The 12,321-nt window shown below is 44.3% G+C and overlaps 1 protein-coding gene across 2 annotated transcripts in view; it reads left to right on the top strand.

The window, feature by feature from the left end:
• FAM193A (family with sequence similarity 193 member A) overlaps positions 1 to 12,321 on the top strand; it is a 237,038-nt gene that overhangs the window by 207,201 nt on the left and 17,516 nt on the right. The window lies entirely within an intron of this gene.

Genomic DNA, 12,321 nt, shown 5'->3' with positions numbered 1-12,321 from the left:
CTTCAGCTACCAACACCTAAACATAGTCACTGCAGCATTGATATTTTGTTGCTGCCTGCCACGTAATCACCACCAGGTCATTGGCTCTGCCTAAGCAAGGGTTCTTCCTTTTAACACTAACCATGTTCCTCACTATAGTCTGCGTTCTATTGCCGAGCTGAAGGGAGCCCAAAGCAGCTGGATTATAGAAGAGGAGTGAGGTGTATGAGGGGGATCAAGTTAGAATTAGTTTAGGCTTTAGTCACATTAATCTGAGAAACAGGTATTGGCAAGCCCCTCCCTTAATTCCTGTTGCTCAGAACATCACTAGATGTAGTCTTGTCGCTACACGCTGCACCATTTCAGCAGTTCGGGCTGGTGTTTGAATGAGCACATGCCTATATCAAATATACTGTGCTTGTTAATTAGTGCTATAGTGGTGGTGTGATGGTAAAGTATGCAGATATCATCCTAATGGGTTTGTTTATATTTTCTGTATGTGCTTGTCACCTTGGATATCCATACTAGGCAGCTCTTTACATGAGAACTGTTTCAGGTCAACTAATTATAGATACATTTCATATAAGGCATTGGTGCTCAATCTGTGGCCCTCCAGCTGCTGCGGAACAAGTCCCATCATTCCTCTGCCTTTAGGAGTCATGCTTGTAACTGTCAACCTTGCAATGTCTCATGTGACCTAAATTTCTGCAACAGCTAGGGTGCCACAGGTTGAGAACCCATGATATAAGGAAAAAATGATCTTTCTCTTTCGTTCGTTGAGACACCGCTCCTGATTCTTCTTAACCATTGGGTTATACTTCCCCCTACGGGAGTAGGACACTAGGCAGGAAATAGCTTGACTACGCCTATGGGCAATCCCAGAGGTATACACCCACTCTCAGCTTTAGGCACTCCGTTTTTTTTCTGCCTAGGCAGGAGTAAGGACCTAGTTCCTTGCTGGGATCTCTGGTCCTGGCTATTTTTTTCCTTATTTAATTGGAATTTCCCTATCTTAGTTATTTTGTTCCTGGGAGAATCTACAATCAATTGCCAGACTGGGCGACGGACTGGATAATCTAGATCCAGAGGGTAATCCCAGTCTGGCCAGCGAGCGTGTGCAGACCAGCTCCACCGCGACATAGCCCAGCTGGACGGGGGCTGGCCTGCGAGTTAAATGTCTTGTGAGGATGCATACGACCTGGCCTCTGCCTGAATCGCAGTGTTTCTCCTGGCCGACAGCCACCCACATTATGATTGAGTGGTGGTCTGGTATGCTATGGTAAGTAGGTGTCCCTCCCTCTACTCCTGGAGGGTTTTGGGGTGGTCCCTGTGGGTCTTTCCCTGTGAGGTTATGAGCTGGCTGTTGCCACATGCTCTTAAGGGGGGGCTGGTTGGAGTTGCTGCTGACCTGGTTTTTCCTGGTGCACAACGCAAGGCTAAGCAGGGTTCCCTGCCACCCTAGGGTTGGTAAGAAAAAGTCTGGGACTATCCCGCGCTCTGGAAATTGTGTAGGTATGTGTGGTAACCAATGTGTTGGCGTGTGCTGCCACCTCTATATTTCAAAATGGAAATATTGAAATGAATAAAAAATGGGATGTGAGGTTGGTGCTTCTCTGGTGTGTGTTCAATCCAATATTAAACCCAAGTCAAGAATAAATGCAATAGCAATAAATTCTAATAAATATTCATCAATCTTGATCTTCTTGATCTTCTACCCCATTGCGTCACTTCCGCTAGAGGATATTGAGGGGCACGGAACGCACGGACCTGGATGTCTGCTGAAACCACATCTTTTACTGCCTAATTGTGAGTGGATATTTTTCGTGTAATAAATAAATTATTTTAACATACTACACTATGGATGTATCTCTATATTTTCGCCATATGTGAGCGATGGCAACATAGGAAGTCGGTAGGAAAGCTGGGAAACCCAGGGATACATCCTTACTGCAATAAAGGCTACATACCCCTGCAGGGGTAAGGATCTGTGGTGAGTGACAGTGAGGTAACAATAAATACTAATAAATAAATATTCATCAATGGTAAAAAAGTGCCATGGTGCTGGATCAAAAAAAAAAACACCAAGTACTGAAAAAGTGATGCCCTTCCTTAGCCACTAGAGGGAGTGGCGTGCACAAATAAATATGCTAGATGCAAATGTGAAATAAATAGGTGATTTTGTAAAGTGCTATTAAATGGAATACCTCTATGATCAATTATCCCACGGGCATAATTAAAGGTGCTTATATAGATGAAAATAAATAAATAAAACCAATACAATACACTTGAGGTGACACCAATCAAATAAATAGCGCTGGTTCATGATAGTGTTTTAACAGTCCACAGTCCATACAATGGTAATCCTGTGTAAATTGCAGCTATTTCCAAATATCTGAAAAAGTGCTTGTGCTTCTTTAATCCTTATATGAGTGTTCAAAAATCAATGGGGAGCCTTTCCCGTGATCCTGTGCAGTGCAATATACCAAAACTTATGGTGATAGTGCTTTCTTTCTCCTTAGTGCATCAAGGCTCATGCAGGTGCTTATCCCCTATGGTAATGCACTCACCACAGATCCTTACCCCTGCAGGGGTATGTAGCCTTTATTGCAGTAAGGATGTATCCCTGGACTCCCCAGCTTTCCTACCGACTTCCTATGTTGCCATCGCTCACATATGGCGAAAATATAGCGATACATCCATAGTGTAGTATGTTAAAATAATTTATTTGTTACAAGAAAAATATCCACTCACAATTAGGCAGTAAAAGATGTGATTTCAGCAGACATCCAGGTCCGTACGTTCCACGCCCCTCAATATCCTCTAGCGGAAGTGACGCAATGGGGTAGAAGATCTCGCTCATTGATGAATATTTATTAGTATTTATTGCTATTGCATTTATTCTTGACTTTGGTTTAATATTGGATTGAACACACACCAGAGAAGCGCCAACCTCGCATCCCCCTTTTTTTACCCTGGGGTTGGTGACTGGGGCAGGGATGTCCTCTAGTCTCCCTGCGACGGTTGTTGGGCTGGGGGAGCGGATAGTTTAGCATCTGCGGTTACGCGCCTCACGCGGCCGGATCCAGACAAAAATTTAGCCCGTGGCTTTGCGGCCTACTAGTCGGAAACTACGTGAGGTGGCCCCTGTGAGGGTGGCTTAAACCAGTGTTTCTCAACTCCGGTCCTCAGGGCACACTAACAGGCCAGGTTTGCAAGAAAACTAAAATACATCACAGGTGATATAATTTGCTGCTCAGTGATTGCAGTATTCTAGTCTGCATCTCTCCAAGGTAATACTTAAAATCTGGTCTGTTAGTGTGCCCCGAGGACCGGAGTTGAGAAACACTGGCTTAAGCCACTGCCTCCCATTTGGGCATCCACCCTCCCCTCTGCTGCCCCAGGGTGGTCAGGTCCGCTGGGGCTCACGTCCAAGCGGCTGGGCGCCCACAAAAAATTAGGCTGCGGCCTACTAGCCTCCATTTTGGCACTGCCTCAGTGCGTTTAGCTTAAGCCCCCACACTTCCTTTGAGCATTTGCCGGAAATGAATCCGTGCGCTTGTGGCTGGGCCTCCACAAAAATTTAGGCCGCGGCCTGCTAGGCCATGTGATCAGCTTGGCACCTCCCTTGGAAAGGTTGGTGCTGTGGGGGTGCTTTGTTTTTTAATTACAGCCTTGCCACCATTATTGTGTGTGGCACCTGCCCCTTTTAGCGCTTTGGGACCAGCAGGGTACCCTGCCTGCGTGTCCACATCGCGGCGGGCGGCCCTCTTTAAGGGGGTTATTTCCTATTATGCCCTCTTCGGAGGGTGAACCCCTTGTTTGTTTGTTTTTGTGTTTTTTTTGTGGGGTCCAGTAGGTGGTCCATTTGTGCACCCTTGGTCGGTGTCCCCTTGCGGGATCACAGTTGGGGGCCTCCCCTGATTGTTTTCTGGGTGAGCTTAGTATATAGCGACCCTACTGGGTCTGCGTCCATGCACCCTGAGTGCTCAGATAGTGACGATGATTCCTCTGCTCCTCTAGCCCTGCATAAAAATGCGCTTGTGGATACACTGTTTGTTTCAGGATGTGACACTTTAAAAATAGAGGTTGCGTCAGAGGCGCCGGTCCCTTTTGGCACCCACAGGCCCTTCAAAGCAGTAAGGGTGTTCCCTTTTCCACTTACTTTGACAGCATTGTCACAAAACAGTGGAGTTATCCAAAATGCAGTGGTTCCTAAGCGCTTTTTTCCTGTGGTGTCCTTATGAGGATTAACTGCATTTAAAGGTGGACCACCTGTAGTGGACTCCTCTGTTTCCAGGTTAAATAAAGCTACCTTCATTGCGGCCTTTAAAAACCCAGCTAATAGGAGGGCGGAGGCTCTGGCCCGCCATATTTTCGCTGTGGCTGGTTCTGGACTTAAGCTTGTACTTTTGCCCTGGTGTAGCAAGGTCTGACCGAGTGGGCTTTTACGTCGGGACCAGGAGGGGAAACAGCTTCCCCATGTCTTGCGGAGCTGGCGGATCAGTTGGTCCTGGGGCCACAGTTTATCTGTGATGCCTCTTTGGATGTGGCTCCTTTGATTTCTAGGCTGTCTGTATCAGCACTCATCCTTTGGCGTATAATTTGGCTTAAATACTGGTCTGCGGACTAGACTTTTAAGAAGGCCCTATCTTATCCCCCCTTGTAGGGGATTGCCTGTTTGGAGCTTCCTTTGATTACATCGTTAGGGGCTCACTGGGGTAAGAGTACTCTTCTTTTGCAGGCTACCAAGGGCAAGGAGCCCCATCGTAGACGTGGGCCATTGTCCTCGGCTCATAAGCGCTTTTTTTCGTCCCTCAGGGTCTCAAGAAAAGGGATCAAAAGTCAGGGCCTCCACCGGAGATTCCAAGAGGACCTGATCTGGCAAGACTGAGTGGGCTGTTTCAGACCTGCGGACAAGGTTGCCTCTGCATGAAGTGGCACCCTCACCTGTATCTAGGGTGGGGGGATGTCTTCACTGGTTTCTGGATCCATGGACCTCCCTGGTATAGGACACGTGGGTCCCAAGTTAGTCAGGCTACGAGATCGAGTTCGGTCTTATCCTTCCGAAAGGCTTTTCTGCTCCAACCTGCACTTGTCCCCAGATCACTTACGGGTCTCTTTGGGGTAGTGCAAGGTAGGGATCGACCGATTATCGGAAAAGCCGATATCAACTTTTCCTGAAATATATCGGTATCGGCCCCGGAACTGGCCGATATTACCGATATTTTCGTGATGTCATTCTGCCTTCTTAGGCCGACTCCCTCGCCTTGGACCGCCTCGTCTGGAGTCGGGACTAGACTCGCGGGAGTGTATCACAGCCATACACCCACCCACCCACAGCAGCCCGGTGCCAGTCAGCCACCCACAGGCCCTGTGCCAGCCAGCCATCCACCACAGGGTGCCAGCCATTAAACATTAAACAAAAATTAGCATGTTCAGTACCAGATTTGTGTCAAAGATTGTCTTTATTTTTCAAAACTTTAAATGTACAAAATATCGGCCAATAGCGATACGTTGTGACCAAAATATCGGTATGGGCCCTGAAAAAAACCATATCGGTCTATCCCTAGTGCAAGGCTTGTTCCTTCTAGGGGTAATTGTTCCGACTTTGTTTTTACTCAAACCTCTTTACAGTTCCCAGGAAGGAACGTCCAATTCTGGACCTCGAGGCGCTAAACTGCTGGTGCGAGTACAGAATTGTGCACGTTCACACGGTATAGTGGCGTTCCTTTGTCACGGGGATTTCTTCTTGCTTCTATTAACATCAAGGACGCCTACCTACACATTCGAATATGTGGCGGTCACCAACGATTCCTCAGTTTTGCCGCAGATGAGGAACATTATCCGTTTGTGGCGTGGACCTTTGGTCTCGCCTCCACTCCTCGGGTCTTCATAAAAGTGTTGGCCCCGATGCTGGCATTGTTTGAGTCTGAGTCAGTGGGGGATCGCGGTACTGGGGTACCTGGATGATCATCTTCTGCGAGTGCAATCTCCGTTTGCTCTGATGGAAAACTGGAGATTGCTCCCGGAACTTTGAGGGAGTTTGGTTGGATTCAAAACCTTTAGGAGTCTGCTTTGGTTCTGTCCACCAAAACTGGACTATCTGGGTCTGACTTTGGACTCGGCCTCAGCCAGCGTGTTTCTTCCTCTGGAAAAACTCCAGACCTTGCAGGAGGCAATTCAGCTTCTGTTGTTAAACCGGAGTTCCGGACACATTTTAAACTTCACACCATACATAACATTATTACATTCTAAAAACGAATTTGATATATAATTTTTTTTTTGGTTCACTTACCTTGGTTCCTCCTTTCCCTGTCAAGAAGCACTCTACTAGGGCGCTTAGTGGCTCCTGGGCTTCGGTCATCAAGCATCAGTGACGCAGGTTTTCCAGGCGGCCACCTGGTCGTCGGTGCACACTTTTCACAAAATTTTTATAAAGTGGATGTGTTGGCATCTGTGGATGCTTCTTTTGGTCGCAAGGTTTTGCAGGCTGCTGTTTAGAGGACCTAGTCCTCTTTGAAGGGTGTATTGTTTTTTCAGATGAGCTCCAGTTCCTGGTTGGTTATGGTTAGCTTTGGGAATTTTTTATTTTCTGCTTTTTCCCACCCCTCATGTTTAACACTGCTTTGGGACGCCCCAATGGTTAAGAAGAATCAGGAGCTGTGTCCGCCAATGACCGAAAGAGAAAATTTGATTTTTGACTTACTGTACAATTAATTTCTCTGATGTTTGACGGACACAGCACCCACCCGTCTGTGGTGGTGGCTTTCTTCTGACACTGCTTGTAACAAAATGGAGTGCTTATAGCTGAGATTGGGTGTATACCCCCTGGGACTGCCAATAGGTGTAGTCAAGCTTTTTCCTGCCTACTGTCCTACTCCTGTAGGGGGCAGTATAACCCAATGGTTAAGAAGAATCAGGAGCTGTGTCAGTCAATGAACATCAGAGAAATTAATTGTACGGTAAGTCAAAAATCCATTTTTTTCAGTGGACGTTTCAACAACTGTGCATAACTTGTCATCACCATGCTGTGCATTTACCAAGCTACACAAATAATTAACTCTAATTATATATATATATATATATATATATATATATATATATATATATATATATATATATATATATATTTTTAATTATTATTCGTTTTCAAAGTTTTACAAGCTTGATCAATTCAGTCAATAAAAACAGAAACCAAAAAGTTATGCCACAGCACAATTGTTCAGCCCTGACGATAGTGAAAAGGGCAATATCAGGCCATAAAAAAAAAATCTAGCAAATCCACATTGTAAGAATTTTCCCATATCAGTTATAACCTAGCTGGCTATGGTATTGAGAGAAAAAAGCAACGTTTCCCAAATAGATTTTGTACACACAGTACAATGAGATACTTATCCCCACCAAATTATAATGGGGACCACTACATACAGTACTGTGGTGTTTATAAATAGTTTAATGGCATTCTCTAAGATCAATTTCACTATGAAAAGTAGATGCATCGCTTACCCATCCTTCCCACACTTTATCAAATTTTGCTGGCACTCCTCTACTGGCATATGTGGCCTTATAAAGATGCAGCGGCTTTATTTCTCAGTGCCTTCCATGCCGTAATGGTTGAGGTAGTAGATTTTTTTCCTTGAAAATTATTTTTGTGGCTTAATAAAACAAGGTTAGGAGAGTTTATTTTAAATATTTATATAGGTATATATCATAGGTAAAAAGGCGCCTTTTTACCTATGATATATACCTATTTATTGTTTTATTACAATTAAAAGGGCAGCAGGTTCAACAATCTTTTATTTAAAGGGCCAGGCGCCTTCTCTTTTCTTTTTATTAAATATTTATATAGTGAAGTAATATTAAAAGTGAGCTAAACCTATCTTTCTTTCTTTGTTCTTCCTTGGCACCGCCATCTTTTGCAAGGCGCTGGTCTTCAGCCATCTTCGTTGGCACAGCTCAGGATGACCTCACTTATGCACAGTAATCAGGCATCCCCGGTCAGGCTTGCCGGCGATTTAAGCGGAGTTGCCCATGCGCAGCTCCGTTTACATGCTGCTGAAGACAGTAAGTAGGTGTATTTTATTACAGAAGAGACAATGCATGTCTCTTCTGTTGTAAAGAGCCTGCCTGCTCGCAATTTGTGACAGTGAGACTTTAGTTCCACTTTCTAATTCTTAAACCATATTTTCACGAGAGGGGATAATGCCTGCTGGCAGCTCTGCTAGGCAATTTTGTCCTTATGCAAAATGAAGCCAGCTGTCTTGCCTGCATCTTCTAAGAGCAGTACATTTATCCATAAAAGACTTCTACCCAAGGAATCAAAAGATGGATGCAGCCAGGATGGTTGGCCTTGACATCCTGGTTGTTTTTGGATGTTATTGCAATTTAAAAAAAAAAAAAATCATCTCTTCAGTTACATCTGATCTGTTTGAGTTCCATCTGTGAGGCTTTCATTAAAGCAATTTCCACCCTGAAAATTTTTTTTCCCCGTCTGCTTGCTTTATTTTACCTGAAAAAGAATTGGATAATTTAAATTTTTTTTTTGTTTCACTTACCTTCTTTTTAATGAAAATATACTTACCTTCCTTCCTCTTCCTCCCTTTGCGGCCGCGGCCCGCTCCGTCACTCCCTCCTTCATTGACTCCTGGGAGATGATCCCAGGAGTCAATGCGCCTGCACTGGCCCTGCTCGTCCCTTCCGGTGCAGGTGCGTCATTCCCTGCTGAACAGCTTCTGGGCATGCCCAGATGCTGTGCAGGGATGACGCGCCTGCACCGGAAGTGACGAGCAGGGAATTCTGGGACTCCGACGTCACCGAAGAGGACGCTCCGGCTTCAGCTGCCCACACCTGAGATGGCAGCGCTGGACAAGACATTTTCAAGGTAAGTATTTCTTCTAAAAGGTAAGTGAAACAGGGGACAGTTCAGAGGCTGTCGTTGCTTAACTGCACTAACCCTGACTGTCCCGGGGGTATTCTTATCTAAAAAATGTTTTCTAGGGTGGAACTCTGCTTTAATGATACAGTTCCTTTTCTCATCTATGTACTGTAACTATTAGCCAGGTTCAGACCACTTGAACATTTGCTTAGAAAATAGTTGGTTGTGAACTTATTTGAGTTGTCTTATTTCCGTTTGGGTGCTTTCCACACAGATGTAAATTAGAACTTGGCTTAATCTATGATGCCTGCATGGTTTTTTTTTTAATTTACGTAGCCCTAGTCAGGGATGTAGGGAAGATCCCTCCAACCTCTAACAATAGATTACTGAAGAACTCCAGAGTGTAGGGTACCATTAAAAATGTAATCTTAAGGTGGAATTAAACCCTGTGTTTGACCCCAACAACACACACAACCTCATTCATAAGGATAAACAATCCCTTACAAGAACACCTGTACAGCATTATAATAATCACAATTTTTTGGATGCTGGACATTTCTTCCCCACTACTGCTAAAGGTGGCACCATCTTTGTTGTTTTCTGGTGACTCCTTCCCCTAACGCTGCTTCTGCCCTCATAGCAAGCTGCTTGCTATGGGGGCACCTGAGCAGGTTCACTCCTGACCTGCTGTTGTGTTTGACCATTCACACAGCTTAATTTGGTCCCCTGCTCTTTTCTCATTGGCTGACTGACAGTAGCAGGAACTAATGGCCCTGCTGTTGTCTCAGCCAATGAGGAAGAGGAGACCCAGGAGAGCACTGCCCTCATGTGCACTTTGCTGGATCGAAATTGGGCCCCCGGTTAGTATATTTGTTGGGGGGGGGGGTTGAGCCTTTACAACCACTTTAAATCCATTGTAACAATATTGTTACATTGTGAAGATCTAGGATTGTCTTGGGTGTGTTTTTTTTCTACAAATTAGTTGTCCCTTTTGTTATCCTTAGTAACCCAAATTCATTTTATCCCATCCCTTGCTATATTCTGATTGCAAGTTTTGTTTTTTTTTATGTACAGAATAAAGTAGTGATATGGAGGTGAGCAGGAGCGGCCATTGAGAACTGTGGGGTGCACAGTTTTAGGGCAGGCTTCAGCAGAAGTCTAGTTGTTCATACTGACACATAAATAGGCCCATAGCTGAATGTAAAAATTGCTCTGTTTCATAAGGAGTATAGAAGTGCTGGATCTTAGGTGGTTAAGTTACAGTGTTCCTGTGACTCAAGAAGGCAGGAGCTGCCAGATTGAAATTGTGTCGTACAGTCAAATATTATGTTTTAACCTGACCTTGCAGTTTGTTTTATGTTGAAGAGAGATTTGCAATGTAGCTAATCCCATTAATCTCTCCCTAGAAGTCCATAATATATTGAGAGACAAATGTCTTTCATTTTATCTCTCTGCTGGAGAGTAATATGAAAAGCCCCAAGAGATTCAGTTTTGCTGTGCTCACCCAAAAGTTATATATTATTAGTACACACATCCTTCAAATGTTTCCTTCTCAAACCTATAAAGAGGCTCTGTACTTGAAATAAAGATATAAAAGTCCCCAAGCCGCTACTTGTGTTGGCAGTGAATATATGCTCATGCTTGCTTAGCCCTGAATAGGGTTCACAATGGTTCCAAGACCTTTCAGCATGAATGGATGCATTCATACCTGTGAATGCACCCAATGGCAATTAAATGCGAGAACATAAGTTAGGGTTCCTGGCAATTAGCTGCTTGAGGCAGCCTGTTTGAAAGCAATGGGAGGCTGCTGGCTCCCACAGCAGATCACGGTCACTAGCATGTAATGACTCATGCAGCAGTCACGGGAGTTATCAGCCCTGGATGCAGTCTGTCTGCATCCGGGGCCAATAACTCTTGCCCGGAGCCCCTGTTGGAGTTTTCATTTGCTTTAAGCATTTTAGATTGACCTTGGGTCTTGTCGGGGTTTTGAAGGGATTGATTGCTTCAAGCAACTTCCCATGGCTGACTACGTTTTTTTTCCAAATCAAATAGTTGTGGATCTTACATCTGCACGATAGAATTTTTGCAAAGTTACGTTAAAAGCTTCTCAGTTCTGTGACCATTGTAGGGAGTCAGGCTAAGTGAAAATACCAGTAAACATTTTGAACTTATTCCTTTCTTATTTTAATTTTGAAATACATCACTATGTAAGCTGCCCTATGCTAGAGGAAAAAAAAATGTTTCCGGTGATGGACAGCAGGCTGTATGATTGAGTGACCTGGCATTATGAATAAGGGTCGTCTTGGAACCCACAGGTTCTCCTTTTATTATCTGTTACAGTATCTGGGATGCAATCCTAAAATTACCAGTGTAGAGAAATTCATGCCACACCAACTCATTTATTGTTAGGAATTTAAATTTTGGTTTGCACTGGTGTGGTGAATCCGCTTTCATTATTTCTGGTCACCATGTTTTGAGCAGCCATTAAAGTGATTGTAAAGTCTCATTTTTTTTTTCTATTAAAATAACAAACATTTTATTCTTACCACCTCTGTGCAGTTGGTTTTGCACAGGGCAGCCTGGATCTTCTTCTTCTTGGGTCCCTAACTGGAGCTCCTGGCCCCTCCCTCATGTTGAGTACCCCCACAGCAAGCTGCTTGCTATGGGGGCACCTGAGCCGAGCTGCTGCTCTGTGTATCCATTCAGACACAGAGCTGCCGTTCGACCCCGCCCCCCTCTTTCTCCTGATTTGCTAACGGAGTTTGATTGACCACAGCGGTAGTCAACGGTGTTGTTGCTGTGTCTCAGGCAATCAGGAGAGAGTGTCCCAGACTGCTGGGGCACTTGTGGACATCACTGGATAGAGATTGGGCTCAAGTAAGTATTAAAGGGTGCTGGGGTGACTGCTGCACCCAGAAGGCTTTTTATCTTAATGCATAGAACGCATTAAGATTAGAAAAAAAAAAAAAAACTGACTTTTCAACCCCTTTGTGCCTTAATCATATTTGCAGTGATGATTTCAAGACTATTTGCCAGCACCTAGAGCAGTGTGCAGGGTACCATCTAGCAGGCAAAAAATTCATTTTGCAGTGCCTTGTTAAATAAAAGAATTACACTATACACAGAGGTACTGGTTTAAAGCCAAGCCCCAATTTTTAAATATTTTTTTTTTTTTACTATTTATTCACGTAGCTTAAACCAAGTTTTATTGCCTCCTATTTCCCCATTCAGGAGATTTCCTTTTACTTTCTGCCCAGATGTCACAGAAAGATGAGGTGATGGGAAATCTCCAAAAATTTGAAGAAGCAGCAACAGAGTGCGCAGGTGTTAAAACCTCTCATGTTTTTAATGTTTGTTTCCCTGTTCTAAGTTCACCTTCTCTCCCTCATTTCTTGTCTTGGTGTAGCAGACAAGGCAGTATCAGAAACCTTTTCCTAGTGGGGTCATAGACCTCATTGAGAAACTGA

The sequence above is a fragment of the Pelophylax lessonae genome (assembly GCF_965119305.1).
Source record: "Pelophylax lessonae genome assembly, chromosome: 1".
NCBI classification, from domain to species: Eukaryota; Metazoa; Chordata; class Amphibia; order Anura; family Ranidae; genus Pelophylax; species Pelophylax lessonae.
This window is presented reverse-complemented; position numbering and strand designations above follow the sequence as displayed.